This window comes from Kogia breviceps, chromosome 14 (assembly GCF_026419965.1).
Source record: "Kogia breviceps isolate mKogBre1 chromosome 14, mKogBre1 haplotype 1, whole genome shotgun sequence".
NCBI classification, from domain to species: Eukaryota; Metazoa; Chordata; class Mammalia; order Artiodactyla; family Physeteridae; genus Kogia; species Kogia breviceps.
In genome coordinates this window covers 82,423,396-82,438,074 of record NC_081323.1, presented here as the reverse complement: position 1 = coordinate 82,438,074, position 14,679 = coordinate 82,423,396, and the positions used below count along the sequence as shown (strand labels likewise).

Genomic DNA, 14,679 nt, shown 5'->3' with positions numbered 1-14,679 from the left:
TTGGAGGGTTCAGCCTCTCGGGGTCTTGTCCCAGCCAGCCTGACTCTTCCCTGTTCCCTCTGACTCCGGCTTCCTCCTTCTCGGGTGCACAGTCTTACCTTCTCCAAGATCCGCTTCACAACCCCTTGCCTTGAGCAGGAACTCACTCCAGCTGTGCTGAAAGGGGCTGTCCTGTCTACTGATAGAGCCAGCGATGCGGCAGTCACCAGAGCACGGAGGCGCAGAGCCTCCACCTGGAAATCAGGAGCCAAATTCTGCTCTGACTGCTAACCAGATGCACGGCCTCCCTGGATAAGAAATCGGTTTCTTTACCAGCAAAATGGAGAGAAAAACCCTGTCCCGCCCCCCCCACCTTCTCCCAGGTGCTCTGAGGTTCGTGGTGATGAGCAAAGGATGGATGTGTGACAGCAGGGCCGAAGGCAGGGACCCAGGTGAGCCTTATTGTCAAAGAGGAGCAGACGGGGGAGCCTGAAGACACGCTTCCCCGACCTCTAAGCCTCTGGCCAAACCTCATGCCTGACCTCGTGCCGAGGGGGACTCTGAACTTCCTGAAGTTCTCCCATGAGCACTTGGTCTTGCCCCCATTTTACAGATGAGGAAACTAAGGCAGCGAACTACAGCAGCTCCATCTGGCTGGTGCACCCAAAGTCTGTTCTTTCTCCCTTGATGGGATGGTTCTCTGCCCAAACCTCTTTTACAAAGGGCAGACATCCTAGTTGCCTCTGATGTCAGGGGCAGCTGGCTCAGCCTGCCCCAAGGCTCCCCGGCTGGTCAGGAACCAGGTCCTTATGAGAAGGAGCAGAGGCCCTGGCTGCGGGGGCTTGCTAAGCCAGTTGGGTGTGTGGGCCTGCTGGCTGCAGGGTGAGCTGGCCAGCGGGGGGCAGCTGTGGATATCCTGTCTGGACACAGTGTCTGGCGACGACGTGAATTGTTCCCAGGGAACAGCTGAGAGGATGAGAGGGCAGGGGCAGTGGGGAGCTAGAACGAGAAGTCACTGAAACCTGGGGCCTTCCAGAAGGGACGGTGAAAGTACAGGAGATAGGGGAGGCCCTGGCTGGATGTCTGAAAGGGCAGGTCATGGGCCCCCTACATCAGAATCATCATGGGGCCTATTAAAACTGCCACTTCCTAGGGCATCCCTACCCCCAGCCGTTGGACCAGACTCTCCAGAGGCCAGGCAGAAATTGACATTTTAAATAAGCTTCACTCTCCTCCACACTGGAATATGAGAACCACTGCCTTATGGGGTTAACTGGGCCAGAACAGGGGTGAGGGTGGCATGTCCACGGCAGGGCACACCCCAGGTGGATCCAAACGCAAAAACAGATAAAGAGGAGGGGGTGGTTGCTTTGAAGGAGAAGCTCAGATGATGACTGGCCTGGCTCCCCCCGGGGTGTTAAAATGTCCCCAGACCTTCCTCACAGCCTCCCTGCCACCCCACACCCCTAGTGCTCTAACCTCGTCCAAAGTTCAACAGTTTCAAAGAGGCAGCCCTGAAATGAAAGAACAAACACAGCCTTTGGCAACAGCAGATCGGATTTCCAATCTGGAGCTGCCAAGGCCCAGACATCTGTGTGACCTTGGACGGGGTACCGTGGGTCCTTGTAATGCGGCCCCTCGGGGTCTGGGGCAGGATTAAATGGGTTAATGGGCATGAAGTAGCCAAGTGTCTGTTGGTTCTCAGGGACCAGGGTTCCTTCCTCTTTCGTGTTTCCTACATATGAGCCCCTCCCCCGCCCAGCCCCCTTCCCTTGTTCCTTTCTCTGTTATGCAAGGAAAGTTTACATTATTCCTGGGTTTGGGGCCTCTGCAAAGCCAATGGGAGGGCGACTCTGTAATGGGAGGTTTTGGAAGCCACGTCTCCCCTGCCTACCTCTGCATTCTTGTCCAGGTGCGGCTAGGTCAGGCCCCCCGCCCCTCTCCTCACCATTGCAAACAGCCACGTCATTACGTTCCCCGTATCGCCTGGCCTGCTGCTCCAGCTGTTGACACGGCAACCGGAGCCCAGTGACAGCCATTGAGAAAGAGCCTCTGAGGAGGAGCCTGCTTGGCTTCCATTTACATTCAGTTCCACAGCACTTCCTGAGAGCACCTACCACGGGCCTTAGCAGAAGTGGAAATAAGTTAGAGCTGGTCCCTGGCTTTAAGGGGCTGGTGGTCTCCTGGCCAAGATAGAGAATCTACTGGTCTAGCTGAGCGGTTCTCAAAGTATGGTCCCCAAACCAGGAGCAGCAGCGTTAGCTTTGAATTTGTTCGAAATGCCGCGTTTCAGGCTCCCTCCAAAGTCTACTGAATCAGAAATTCTGGGGGAGAGGGGATCCTGAGATCTGGCTTTTAACAAAAGCCCCCCAGGTGATGCTGATGCAGGCTGAAGTTTGAGGACCACAGATCTAATTAAAACCTCACCCAATCCCAAGAGCTGGGCTCTATTGTTCCCGTTTCACAGATGAGGGAACGGAGGCTCTGTCCCGCTCTGTGTGCAGACTAGCTGACAGCTTATGAAGGGTTTGGATTCTCAGGTCCCTCCCGGTGTCAAATTCTACCTCGGCAGCACCTGCGATGAGGTAATGAGCAGATATACTTTTTCCTGGATCCTGGCTGGAGAAACACAGAGGTATCTTACACTGTGTCCAGCATGGTCGGGACGGAGTGACAATATGCAGGCAGAAATGAAAACCTCACAACGGGAGCAGAGAAGAGCTGCGAGTAGGGTCAGAAAGAGCAGCAGCCCCGGTGACAAGCACCTGCCCCCAATGTGGGGACACTGAGCTGACATAATGCCCCCCAGCCGAGGCCATCCAGGCTTCTAAGCCCGACCCCAATCCTGAGACCTCCTCTCCTGTGTTCACCCACCCGCCCGCTAGGTTGGTCTCTTTCCTCGCTTTTGCCCCCCGCAGACTCTCAGGGTCCCCTCTTACACGGCATCTGCCTGAACACCTGCCTCCCTAAACTCGGAATCGCCTCTTCGACAACGAATGACTTCCAGCCTCTCTTTGCCCACATCCCGAGACCGGGCACTCACTGCCTTTTCAGGCAGTCCATCCATCTGTGAAAGCTCTGACGGGCTTAAGTTTCCCTTTGAATGAGCTGACATCCATCCCCGTGCAATTTCCACCTTTTACAGTATGAGTGAGTCTAATGCCCCGCAACAGAGTTTACAGGCTTAGTTTAAAGTAAGAATATCTATCCCAATTATTTCCCATGAATCTACCACCCACCTTCGCGGATAAACGAGGCAAGTAGAACATACCAACCCATTACCTTGAAAACAGTAGGAACAACAAGATGAGGTGAAAGTAGGAAGGGGCGGGAGGAAGCACAGGAGGTGGTGGAGGGAAAGATCGCTGACTTGGAGCCTCCGTCTGGCCACTTCCTCCCCAAGAGACACTGGCAGGACCTCAGCAGTTTTCACAGGAGTCCCCTTCGAGAAAAAGAAAACGATTTTCCAGAACTTGTTTCATTTTGTTGAATAAAGTCACAGTTGGATGGTTTGTAATGACAGAAAGGTAAAACTCACTTAGTGCATCTTCAGTGATCATTTCACATATATTATTGTTTTCAGCAAATGGGGATCTGGAAACTTAAGCGACTTAGCTTTGTGGAAATCTGCCTCTGACTCTGGGCCTCAGTTTCTCATCTGTAAAATGGGGGTGAACCTAGCCACCTTCCAAAGTTGGTCTGAGAATTAAACAGAAGGGGAAATCATCTGCTGAGATATTATTATATACTCTGATTTCTAAAGATGAATGCTTGGAGTCTGGGTATGAGGGAAACTGGTTGATTGTTTCTATTGAGGGGGAGGGGGCAGAAGCGAATCCCAGCTTAGCATTCGGCCTGGGGGGAGATCACAGCTGGAGCTCTGGGACAGAACCAGTAGAACCAGTGAGTTTGGAGGACAGCTCTCTAGAAAAAGACAATGGAACATCCCCTTGTCGCCCATCACTGTTTTGGGGTTCTGCTTTTCAGGCTTATTTTTCACAGGATTCTTTGCAAAGTGGGCCTCAATGCAATTTCTTGGGTGAGGGGCTTTGCCCACATTTGGGATCAGAGAGACTTTTCAACCCCAGAGGTCGCTCTCCAGGGCCTGTGAGAGACCCTTCGCTTCTGGAGGGTAGCGTCCCACAAGGAAGGAAAGCCACTTGTGCGGAGCCAGGGGGATGATAACAGGATTATTGTAATCATTTTAGCAACACTGGCTCTGCCAAGTCTGCCAAGAGAAAAGGATGTGGTAGGTCAGGAAATTAAAACACCTCTGGCCTCATTCCCCAGAATGTGTTTTTCAAGAGGGATGAGTGTTTAGCAGGAGAAGGAAGGAGCCCTAGAAACTCCCATCTTTGCCTTAGGCTGGCCAGCCTGCCCGTGGCCACCGGCCCTGCTTTGCAGAGGGTGCCTCCTTTGTCGAGGTCATTCTCCTCCCCTTTATTTTTTATTTATTTATCTTTTTCAGTCAATATTTATTGAGCACTTATTCCCCTTTATTTTTATTTTAAAAATATTTTTTCCTTCGGCCATGCCACGCAGCATGCGGGATCTTAGTTTCTCGACTAGGGATTGAACCTGCGCCCCTTGCAGTGGAAACGCGGAGCTTTAACCACCGGACCGCCGGGAAAGTTCCCTCCTCCCCTTTTTAAAAGGTCTCCAGAGAACACCCTAACTCCTGGCCTAAGCCGGGTACCTGGGGGCCCCCAGTTCCAGACGCTGCTGGTGCCCACCTCCCAGAGAGTCCAGGAGCCTCCCAGGCTGCAAGCGGCACCCCCATCCATCTCTGTAGGGCTACTTGCAGAGGAGACTCAGTCTCACTACCAACCGCTTCCTGGGTCTTCCAGAGCAGTGGCTTCCAAACTATTCGGCAGAGGAATCCCCCAGGCACCATGCATGCAAAGGAGTCCCATCCCGGAGGCCAGGGGCCAGGTAGGTGCACATATCTGCATGCTGCTGGTGGTCCAGGAAGCACAGAGCTCGAGAAATTCGGGGCGGTTCTCCAGGGACTCAGCCCCACGCCCTTCACAGGCCAGTCCTGTACCTCCCCAGCCGTGCAGCCTTGGGCATTCCGCTCCCCTTCTCGCTGATAAAAATGCCTGCCCAGCCTGCCTCCGGGGAAGAGAGAAGATGACCCTGAAGATCTGGGCCCCACAAGGCCCTGAAAAGTTACCCAAAGTCTCCAGTCCTTGGCCTGGAGGCGCAAGGCTGGAAGTCAGAAATGGCTGCAGGATGGGATGAGGGTGAGGGCAGATGGGGCGGAAGATGGAGGAGGGTGGGGCACCCACATCCAGTCCCACCACGAACTTAAAGCAGAGATGGTCAGCCCTAAAGAGTCTTCAAAACCATCACAGGCGACCTCCCCATGGTACAGATGAGAAAACTTGGCCCAGAGAGGTTGAAGCTCTTGCCCAAGGTCCCGGAGTGAATGAATGGCGGGGCTGGGACTAGAGCCTTTGGTTCAGCATCCCTATCCAGGACTTGCCCTGCTGCACCCCTAGGTCTGGACACAGGTGGGGGATAGGCCCCCCCCACCAACTTCTTCCTCCCCCCTTCCCTTACCACCCCGCAGGCTGGGACGGGACAGAGGGCAGGGCAGGGCCCAGCCAGCCACTCGGTATCCTCCCTCCTCCTGCCTCCAGCTGCCCTCAGTCTCGGTTTTGGTTGACCGGCCAGGAACAGGCAGCCTGCTCTCTGCCCTCCTTGCCCTGAACCGGGCTCCCCTGGAGGGCCAAGGAGGGGTGTAGTAGCAAGACTGCCCCCTCCAGTGCTTAGCCTCTGGCGCCCTCCCCCCTGCAGCCTGCCCTGCCCCATGCTGAGAAAGCACCTACCTGGGCAGCTGGAGGTGTGGGCACCCTGGGCGGGGCCAGCCAACCGGGGCAGGTCCTGGGCTGAGGACCGTCCTGCCTTCCCAGGGCTCGAGCCCATGGGGGCCTTTTATGGGACAGAGAGGTATGCTGTGAGGGGTTAGGGGTGGAGACTGATGTATCCGTATCCGTATCTGAGAAACGCCCCCCCCCACCCCCCAACCCCGCTGCCAAGTGCCCCTGCCAGGCACTGGAAGCAGAGGCTGGAGCTGATTCCCAGACAGCTTCTGCCCTGGCTGAGGCCCTGGCCCCTTACAAACAGCACAGAAGCCCCATCCAGCCACGCCCGGGTTTCCTGGGGGGCTGGTCAGGACCCAGTGGAGTGAGGCCCATTCGGGACACACACCCTCCCCAGCTCCCTGTGGTCCTGTCTTGGGGGGACTCAGACCTTTGCATCAGGAGCCAGACAGATATGACAATCCCCACGTACTCTGGGAGCCTGAACAACTTATGCCATCTCTGGGCCCAGTTTCTTCACTCTAAGATAGAAATAATAACACTCACTTCATAGGATTGACCCAGGACCCAGCACAGAGCTACTCAATCACTGTTTGAAGGAATGAAGGAATGAATAGAAAGATGAGTAGGTCGGGAGGGGTCTGGAGGCCCATCCTTAGCGACTTTATTTCCTTAACATCTCGCCTTGCTTGATCCAAACATGCCAAAGTCTCTCCCCACTTCCCAGCTCCGTCCATAAATGTCCCCCACATCCTCTCATGGTCAGGCTGTGACTCCCTCTCTTTCTGGCTGGTTGCCTCCCAATAGCCCCTGTGCCCAGGTGGTTTCCCTGATGGCGACTGGCTTAGGAGTGGTGACACGTGACCTGGCTCTGGCCAGTGAAGCAGGAGGGGAGGTCTTCTGGGAGGCTACGGGGAGGGAGTTCCTGGCTCCCGAGAGAAAGGTACTAGAGGAAATAGCCCCTTTCGGCCTCTGGATATTGTCATGTCCACTGGTGACATAGGAACTCGTGCAGCCTTCTTGTGGCCATGAGGGGAACTGGCCAGAGGACAAATGAGCAATGAAGGAGTCAGGGAGGGAGGCCAGGAGCATCCTTCCTGGGGCTGAAGGAAGCTGGCACTGCATCCCTTGCCTTGGCCTCAAGTTCCACATTTCATCACAGAGCCCTTTATGCTACACCAGATGGGGGGCCACGAAGAAGAACCCTCAAGGGACTTGCGGGTACACAGGGAAACAGGCAGACACCCGGCAGCCTGCCAAGCAGGACAGGAGGTGCTGTGGGTTGTATGAGAGGCCCTGGAGCGGGAGAAGCAGGCTGGACCCGACACCAGCTCGTCGGTACTTCCAACCCACAAGCCAGTGTGGGGAGGGCTCCATGCTTGTCTCTGCCGGTGGACATGAAGGGCTTGGTCTCAGCACTGCCCCTCTGGAAGGTCTGAGCCATTGTTCCCAACATCTCCATCTATCTCACTGGTCCTCCTGGTAATGGCTGTTACTCACAGTGGGGCCTCTCTCCAGCCTCACTCTTACTCATTCTGCAGCCAGAAAGCTGGTGAGGCTCCCAGAGTCATCTCATCCCATTTGGTCCAAGCTTTGGCCCCAGGAATAGCCTCTCCCCTTGTGGATAAGGCCCCACCACCCACGCCCACTGAAGTGCCCCTGAACACAGGTGAGGGCGCTTTGTGGAAAATAGCCCTAAGTAGATTTAGCAAATAAAAATACAGGCTACTCAGTTAAATGTGAATTTTAGATAAACAATAAATAAGTTTTAGTATAACACAAATATTACAAGGGACTTACTTATACTTAAAAATTATTCATGATTTATCTGAAATTCAGTTTAACTGGGTATCCTGTATTTTACCTGGCAACTCTAGTACTAAGCCTCTGAAGTCACTGCTGTTTCCACCTCCACCTAGGAGTGGCCCTGGTCCTCAGAAATCTTAAGTTAATGGACCCTTACTGGGCTCTGACTCACTGCCAAACACCCTGCTAAATTCGAAGGCCCTGAGGACAAATGGGGCAGGATCCCTTCTCTCAAGTATGGAAAGGAGACGTGCAACCAAATAAATTGTAAAGTACTGGGTATTAGGAAGGCACTCAACTGCCAGCAACAGAAAACCCAATCAACAATGGCTTAAATGAAGAAGGCTTTGTTTCTCACACAAAACAAGAAGTCTAAGTATGTCTGCTGCTAGCTTTGGCTCAGCAGTTCAATAGTATCAGAAACAAGATTTCTGTAATGTCCTTGTCTTTTCCCTCATGGTCTCAAGATGGCTGCCATGGCTCCAGTCATCATATCTGTGTTCAAGATGGAATAAAGAGTGGAAGGCAAAGGTTTTCCAACCCTGCCTGCTGCAATAGATTTATATTCACGTCTTATTGGGCAGAATTGGGTCACACGGCCACCTCTAACTGCAAGGGAGGCTGGAAAAGTAGACCATAGGATTATCACAATCGGATTAGATCCATCCCAAAGTACTGCTGGGGCTGGGACCATTGCTTCCCCAAAGGAAGATGAGGGGAGAAGGCATTGGGCAGGCCCAACTGGTCTGCCATGTGTTCCAACAGAGGTTTGCACTAAGTGCTAAGGGAACACCCAAGGATGTAGTGACATGCTCTACCAGAGGGGTGGTAGTCAGGGAAGCCTTCACGGAGGAGGTGGCTTTTGAGCTGAGACTTGTGGGATCATTGGGCGTTTGCCAGGAGGAGAAGGGAATTCCAGGCAGGGAGGACAGTGCAAATAACTGCAAGGTAGGCATGGTGACTGCTGTGGCCAGGGGTGGCTGGAGCTCTCAGTGAGGCCATCCTGAAGGGCCTTGATGGCCATACTAAGAAGTTTGTGCTTTACCCCAAGAACAGTTTTCTGTCATCTTACTCAATGTCTCAGCGGCATCTGGCCCCTCTGAATGCCCCTCCACTCTCGCCTTCTGTGGCTTGTGACCCTCTGGTGGTCTCCTCCTCATCTCCTGCTCAGGGTCCTTTGTGAACTCCTGCTCCTCTACCTGGCCAGCCAGGGTCCTCGGTTTAAACCCCCCACTGAACCCTGTTCATTTATCCCAGAGCACTTGCCGCGGTTGGTAATTAGATATTCATTTGTGTGGCTGTGTGATTACTGGCTTTCTCCCCTCCAGCCTGTAAGCTGATCCTGCCACCCGCGCCTGGCACATAGCAGACCCTTCCTAAACATCTGTTGAATGACCTGATGAACAAAGGGTAACGTGTGTGATGGCGGGGGGGTGGGGAGGGGGGCGGCATCAAAGGGGTGTGAGCTGGGAAGAGCTGTGGCTTGTTTCCCTGTGTTCCGGTCACTCCGTTGGCCACTGATCAGAGGGGACAGGAATGGGGGATGAGGTACAGGCAGGCTGGAAAGGGGCGACCAGATAGGATGCTTTCAGGTCTTTGGTTCTGCCTCTGAGGACCCCAGACCAGTACGGGTGGGCCCCCATTGAGGCAAAAAGAGATCTGATTCCCACCTGGTGTTGCTCATCTCTGGGCATCTGGCCTCTTCCTTGCAGGAAGAGGGTGGTAACACGCAGCCGCCCCCTCCCCGGCCAGCTTGGGCCAAAGGCGGCCAAGAAAGGGACAGCATGGTTTTCGAGTGGGCCTTCTTCCTGTGTTCACAGCTTTCTCACTGCACCGGTGGGTCCAGGGTGGGGCCCACTCTCCATCCTCAGACACCCAGCCATTCCCAGCAAAGCCCTGAACAAGGGACCAGAGCCTGAAGAAGGGTGGCACCTTGCAGCTGTGTTTGCTTCTGAGCAGTGATCCAGAGCGCTGGAGAGGTGAGCTCTGTTGACACCACTGTCCCCACCACCTACCGCCCTCCCAGAGCCCTCAGGGAGGTACAGCCCGCAGAGGATGACTCGGGTGTCGTTGTCCGAGCGGGCGTTGGAAAAGAATTTCCAGACACAAGGCAGAATGGAAGGAAGACAGAGTTTATTAAAGAGAAGGGTCGCTGCAAGAACAGCGGGCCGACGTCCTGGTGGCCAGGGAAAGCCGACAGTGAGCATGGGTTGCCGGTCTGGCTTTATCTCCAGGGAACCTGCAAGTCATCTGCTGACTGGGCAGAGTATGTATACTTTCAGTGTGCTGAGCGGGAGAAAAATGCGGCAAATGTCTTTCCTTATATGGCATGGGAAAGGGACAGGGCATGCTGCTTGGGAGGGCTCTGGGACATTGCAATGGTCACACTGTGACAGAGTGATAGGAGTCCTGTAAATCTTTGTTCCAGCAATATTGTCTCCTTGAGTTTATCTTGTTCTTTGTCCTTGGAGCACACCACATCGGGTGTGGGGGTGGGGAGGGAGGAGAGGAGAGACAGGCTGACTCTGGGTGTAGTTCACACAGTAGGGAATAGACAGAAGCCGAGCAGTGGGGAGAAATGCCCATTATGTGGACGAGGCCCACGTAGACTGTGATCTGCCCCAATTCTGCCCAAATTCTCAGAGAGTTAACGGTCTTGAGGACCCTACAGCACAGCAAATTCAGCCTTCACAGCACCCCTTGTCTGCTCACCTCGGTGACGGGACCACACCGTCTTCCCAGGCAGCCGGGTCATCCTCAGCTGGGCCCCCCTGGCCGCTGTACCAGTCCACGCAGCTCCCAGGGCAGGCTCCGCGGCGGGCAACATGACCTTCGTTTTGCAGTTGAGTGACCTGAACAGGGAGACCAAGGTCACACAGTGAAGCTGGCCTCCTGAGGACCATGCCGGTGCCCCCCACGCCCGAGAGCAGGCAGCACCCCTGTGGCCCCTCCCTCTCCGCAGCTCAGCCCCGCCTGGTCAGCCCCTCCTCCACCTCTCCCAACAGAAGACACACACACACACACACACACACACACACACACACACACACACACTCACTCACACACACACACACACACTCACTCTCTCACACACTCACACTCACTCACTCACACACACACTCACTCACTCACACACACACAAACACTCACACACACACTCACTCTCACACACTCACACACACACTTGCAGCACCAAGTTCTGCCGCAGAAGGAGCAGACACCCTGGCGTACCTTTCTGGTTCTCCCTGCCCTGGGCTAGAAGCTGGCCCTTTGCCTTCCACAGGCTCGCGAGGAACCTTCTGGACTTCTCCCCAGGACTTTTCCTTGTGTCTCTCTGTGTCCCCATCTGGGCGCAGCCCTATCCACTCGAAGGGGGAGCACAGCTAGGCTCTCACTGCGGAGGAGCGGTGAGACCAGGAGGGGCCAGCGGACCCGCAAGAGAGGCTCAGCAGGAATTGTGTCCCCAGCTGATGACGACACTCCCAGCGCCGCCACGTTGCAGCCGAGGGGAGCCTGGCCGTACCCAGCGGGCTGGCACAGAGGTTAGAACCCAGAGCTTTGGCATCTGTCTCCTGGATTCAATCCTCGCTTCTTAATTGTATGACTTTTGATGATTTACTTTGTTTCTCTGCGTGTCGGTTTTACTATATGACAACAGCGATGAGAGTCATTCCTACCTCACAGGATCGTTGCAATGATTAAACGAGTTACTGCATTTATCCAGCAAATATTTGTTGAGTGCCTGCCGTGTGCCAGGACTGGGAGAACAAAACAGTTCTGGGCATGGGGGATAACGTTGTGAATGAAACCAAGGCTCTGATCTCATGGAACTTAATTTTTTTTTTTTTTTTTTTGGCCATGTTGCACGGCTTACAGGATCTTAGTTCCCCGACCAGAGATGGAACCCACGCCCTTGGCAGTGAAAGCACGGAGTCCTAACCACTGGACCACCAGGGAAGTCCCTCATGGAACTTTATATATATGTTGGGAAGGGGTTCTGTGCGAGGGAGGGTCTCCTGAGGCGGGGGAGTTCTCTGACAGGGGAGGGGGAGTGAGGTTCTGTGAGGGGAAGGGGGAGAGTGGGCTCCATGCAGGGGAGGGGTTCATGGAGGAATCTGGTCCCCCACCCCATTCACATGCATACGCGCATGTACACAAATGCACACAGAAACACGTGTACATGCACACACATGCCTGCACATACACACACACAGAGCTCTGGGAAGACCCAGGTCTGTTCTGCCACATCCAGCAGGTATTTTGGCCACCCTCTCTGCAAGCCCCCTTCCTGGCTGTGAGCAGGGCAGGAACAGTGGGCTGAAGACCTGGCTGTTCAGCAAGACTCTGCTTTTACTGGCCAAGTGGCTTCCTTCCCAGAGCCTCGATATGCTCATCCATAAAATGGGAGTGAGAGTCCCTGCCTCCCAGTGTGGGGTGCCAGGCTCGGGGACCCTGCAGGGCGGCGGGGGAAAAAGAAGCCAGGTCTCACCGTCCTCTGCCCTCACTCTGACCTAGCTCAGCCTCTCAGGACAGGTGGAGGGGGATGGGCCCGGCTCCTGAAGGCTGGAGAGGGCTGGAACTGTTACCTAATGCCCCCTGGAGCCTCCCAGTGCAAATCGGAACCTGACCCCGTCAGACCCTGGTTCTCAGGAAAACTGACCCTCTCCCAGGTGCAGAAGCCACCAGAAGGGCCTGGCACCCTTGAGAAGGGAGGGGTCCAGGCCCTACGGAGAGACCCGGGCTTCTTCCATCAGGACTTGGGACTGCAGCATGAAGGCTGAAGGCCAGACTCCAAGCAGAGAGTTCCACCTCAAACATCCCAGAGGGCTGGCTGAACACCGAGGGGGATTGAGCCACACTCACTGGAGAGGCCTGGGTGGAGGCTGACGCAGGGCAGGGCAGGACCCCGGCAGTTCTCACTCATGAGAGAAAGTCTCTGGGGGTGAACAGGATGCTGGGGTGTGGGATTTGCCTCTACTCCCTGTGCAGCCCTGGGAAAGGCTTCTTTCCTCTCAGGACCAGAGGGGATCTAAGGGCCTTTTCTGCACAGCCATCAGTGCCCCTAGGCCGAACCAGCCCGGGAAAGGACCTTTTCCACTGGAGAAATGTCTAATAGGCAGGGTCGCCCGCACCTTCAAACCTACCCACCTGCTCCCACGTTGAACACACACAACGATGCATCCACCTTCCAGCTGCCCAAGCCGCCATACTCATACACACGCTCAATTGCTCCTCCGCCCACCCCTGGGTTCCTCCAGGGGAGGAGGAGTGACGGGGAGGCGATGCCGTTACTGGGGCCTACCACCCTCTCCCTCGGGCCCCAGGGGAGGTCTTGGTCTCTCCTGTCCCTCCTCACATCCCAGATAAGGAGAAGGGATACCAGATTAGCAGGATTTGACACCTGCAGTTGAGGCCAGCTGATTTCTCTTACAGCTGGGGACCAGGAGGGACGTGGGCTCAGGGCTGCCCCAGCAGCCACGGCCAAGATGGCGGAGAGTTTGCCTCACCCTGGCAGAGCCCTCAGGAGGTGAGGGCTGGAAAACCCTCCTTTTCTCCATTTGCCCACTTCCTCAGACAGCGGAGAGGGGAAGAACTTGGCGCAGGTGGCATCTGGGGAGTGGGACACCTGGGCTCCATCCTTCCATGTGTGGAGTCTGGCTCTGCTCTACCTCACCTGTAATGGCAGGTAACACTTCTGTGCACCTGGAGCCCTGGGAGTTAACAGAAGAGGGACCATATCTGGGGGTGGAGAACAACAAAGAACAGACAAGAAGGCTCAGGGGTTTTAGATTTCTTCTCTTCCAGCCACAGGAATGCCCTGATGGCGGGAGGGGGTCGGGGGGTGGGGGAGGGGCTGCCCCATCAAATGGCCAGGGAGATCCAGAGATCTGGTGGCTTCGGCAGAGAGCTCAGGTACGTGGAAGGGCCAGCTCTGCCCACCCCTAAATGTCCTCCTCCAGCCCCGTGAGCCCTGGGTACACGAGGAAGGCAGGGGCAGCCACAGGGGAGAAGCCCGGCTTCAGTCACGCGAATTTGTGCAGCTCCCTTCAGACCCCTGCACGGTAACCCAAGCAGGGAAACCCACAGAGGTCTCCACCACCCACAGGATCCAGTCCAGACTCCTTAGTGTGGCCCTCAGGGCCCTTCTCACCCTGGCCACCATGGCCTCTTCACATCGATCTCTCGGTGATGTGAAGGGCCCCATGGGCCCTTCCATACCACACTTTCTGGACTGGCCAAGTATCTTGGCCCAGGCTGTCCTCTCCTCCTGGAATGCCCTTCTGCACGTTCTCTTCTGGGGAGGCCTGCCCTGCAGGCCAGGTTCGGAGATTACCTCCTCTGATACACCTTCCCTGGGTGCTGTAGGGCTGGCTGCTCCCTTGTCTGTGCTCTGCCTGGGGTGAGCAAATGTCTCTCCCAGAGCTGGGGCCTCCCAGGGTTACTGTGGTTTCTGTCTCCCTCGTCAGACCTCGATGGGAGGGGGCCGTGGTCCTCTTTGTGCCTCAGCCCCTGGAATGAGGCCCAGGATGTAGCAGATGCTCAGTAACTATTTGGTAAGGGAATGAACGAATGAATGAAATGAATGAGTGAGGGTGGACACTGTGCCCTTGACAATGAGCTCTCTGTGGGCCAGGTGGACAGGTCATCTGGGCTCAGAGCACCAAGCCGTGAGCATGGGTGTAGCCTCCCCAGCCCAGGCTGCCCACATGCAGATTCCCAGGGCAACAAGCATCAACTGAGCGTGTACTGAGTGCATCACCCCAGGCCATTCTCCTCCAAGCTCCACCCTTCGCACCTGGCCCTCTGCTCTTGTCCCTCTGTCCACCTGGAATGCTTGCACCCTGATCCTCTCACGGCTGCTCCTTGGATTCTATCAAGTCTCAGCAGAAAAGTCACCTCCTCCAGGAGGCCTTCCCTGATCTAAGGTTACCCCTCTCTATGCCTCATTGTCCTTTCTTAATGCTCTGCACCACCCTATCACTAGCTACTATCTTCTGTTTATTTTTCTGTTTGCCAATTGTCTTTCTCTCCCTCCCTGACCCTGACACACAGATTATTAAACTCTTCG

General features: G+C 55.3%; 1 protein-coding gene and 1 long non-coding RNA gene across 3 annotated transcripts in view; both read right to left on the bottom strand.

Moving 5' to 3' along the window:
* Nucleotides 1-1,997, bottom strand: part of POR (cytochrome p450 oxidoreductase) — a 69,111-nt gene extending 67,114 nt beyond the window's left edge. The window contains exons 1-2 of one of the 2 annotated variants that reach the window (XM_067013851.1): nucleotides 1,928-1,997; nucleotides 99-287 (exon numbers count right to left, since the gene is read on the bottom strand). The gene's annotated coding sequence lies outside the window, so the exon portion shown is untranslated. Of the gene's footprint in view, nucleotides 1-98; nucleotides 288-1,458; nucleotides 1,489-1,927 lie in introns of those variants that run through there. The other variant, XM_067013852.1, reaches the window with a different exon arrangement.
* Nucleotides 1,998-9,726: 7,729 nt separating this feature from the next.
* On the bottom strand, nucleotides 9,727-11,160 carry LOC136792608 (uncharacterized). Its single transcript, XR_010836630.1, has 2 exons — nucleotides 10,842-11,160; nucleotides 9,727-10,462 (listed from the first exon to the last, which is right to left on the bottom strand). It is a non-coding gene; the product is annotated as an uncharacterized lncRNA (long non-coding RNA).
* Between the last annotated feature and the right edge of the window lie 3,519 nt (nucleotides 11,161-14,679).